The sequence below is a fragment of the Falco rusticolus genome, chromosome 8 (assembly GCF_015220075.1).
Source record: "Falco rusticolus isolate bFalRus1 chromosome 8, bFalRus1.pri, whole genome shotgun sequence".
Taxonomy (NCBI): domain Eukaryota; kingdom Metazoa; phylum Chordata; class Aves; order Falconiformes; family Falconidae; genus Falco; species Falco rusticolus.
Window position 1 is genome coordinate 61,295,662 of NC_051194.1, and position 2,069 is coordinate 61,297,730.

Here is a 2,069-nt window from a genome sequence, read left to right on the forward strand (position 1 = left end):
ACTTCATAAGTTAATGGTTCTTGTGCAAATTAGCATTGAGATGAAAATTAAACTTCTCCCTGTTAGCTGTTAAAATAAAGGGTATAATCTCTATGTTCAGGATGTTTCTGGAAGATTATGACTCTCTAGCATGTGGATTATGATTGATCATTTCCTGTTCTAGTAATCATTAACAACTAGTGGTAGTTTAAGAATTACCTTTTATTTCGAAGGGTAGAATTATTTGGCTTTACATCAAGGTATATTAAGTAAGCCACGATGAGCAGTTATTAACTTTCTCTTCAATCATACTGCTGTGTAAAGAGGCAATATGTCCTACTGCTTGCGCTTTTTCAACTCAGAATCTCACATTATTAATAAAATATGCTGACATATCAAATGATGTAACTAATAGGTAAAGCAGAACAAAATGAGTCACTATTTAAGCTTTTTTTTTTTTCCTGGATCATGCTTTCTCTATTAAAGTGTATCAACTGGAAGACAAAGAGATGCAACTTAGAAGATAGCCAGAGAAAAAGCTTGCAGAATTGTGCAAGGTGAGATTAACTGAATAGAAGAACTGCATCAGAATACACATAACGGAAGTCCAAGAAATAAAACAAATGTAACATCTTGATTAAAGGTGACTAATAGGAAGACATGTGCCCTATCCTGAGAGTTTGTAGCTCTGCTGCAGACATGAGGCAGTAAGTCAAGACTGGGGAGGAAATAGAAAGGTGCTGGCTGATGTTTTCCTGACCATAGATATGTGAATAATTGCATGTGTCCATTCTGCATGCCTTCTGGCCCAAAATATGTGACAGTTCATTTTTCACTTGTCTTAAAGTCATTTTAGCCCAAAATATCCTTCCTACCACAGCCTGGTTCTGGTCTTGTTGCCCAGCTACACCACTGTTCTGACTCTATTTTAGCAGAGCTGGTCCTCAGGTGTCCAGTGAGAGTTCAGTATAACGCAGCAAAGAGCCTGAAGACACAAAAATAAAAGTTGTATCAAATGGACTACAGGTAGGTTCTATTAGATTTGTTCTCAGTTATGCCCACGATGTCTTGGGTGATTACTGTAGGGTATTACAAGGTTACCTTGCGTCAAGTATGTGACAGAATAAGCTGTGTTCTAGTAATTCCAGAACTGCTTGGATTTCCTCCTGAAAGTAGTATAACTATATTATCCAGACAGACAACTGTTTTGGCTTTGTGCTTTATTACAAGAAGGATATCTAATTGCCCGAAGCTCTGTTCATTGAACAAGCAACCAGATGAAAATTTATCTAAATATTCAAAATATCCAAGCACTCGGTCATCATTTAAAAATTGCCTGGGACAGGAAGGCTGTGAAGTCCGTTTTCTGACAACATCCCTTTCCTGTGGTGCAAGGCCAAGTGTACAGAGAGAAGCAAAACTCTCAGCATTTCTTGGCTACTGTTTTTCCTTTGAGCCATCCTACAGCATGCCTAATGCAAAGCTGCTCAAGACATGTTTCACAGATTTATTATGTCAAACTCCTCTTTCACAAAGAGGAGAATTATCACTTATCAATTTTTTACCCCAGGTTGTTTCACTTACGCAGTTTGCACCATGACCCAATTCAACAGTTGTCTCGGAGCAACTGTGAGGGGGTGACAAGCCACAGCATGTGCGTGGGAATGAGTGACTTTGCCACCAGAGATCATGTAATGTTGGAGATGCTCTGAATTTCAACAGCACAACCCAGGCAGTCGAGGCAAAAGCCCAAATAATTGGGTTTTAATACTGCTGTGGAAACTATGCTGAGGGCTAAAAATACTATTTAAAAAGTAGAGTTTATTTTCTTGTGTGTTTTTCCATCAACTCCTGACTTCGGTGAGAGATGTTTTGAGCCCTGTCTGAAAAGTTGGAGCATCATGGAGTGGTTGAAGAGGATGTGAAGATATTCTGTGACAGCAGTTAACTAAAGAAGCACAAATCTTGTGCTTTCACAAATGTTTCAAATGCATCAAAAACACCTTACAAAAAAATATGAATGTCTTCTTGGAAGTTAGGATGAGCATACACACATTTAAGCACTATACTAGTTATTAGCAAAATTGCAT

At 38.2% G+C, this 2,069-nt stretch overlaps 1 long non-coding RNA gene across 1 annotated transcript; it reads left to right on the forward strand.

Moving 5' to 3' along the window:
* Window positions 1-451: 451 nt before the first annotated feature.
* LOC119152867 lies at window positions 452-2,069 on the forward strand. The gene is made up of 3 exons (XR_005105954.1): window positions 452-536; window positions 623-748; window positions 915-2,069. It is a non-coding gene; the product is annotated as an uncharacterized LOC119152867 (long non-coding RNA).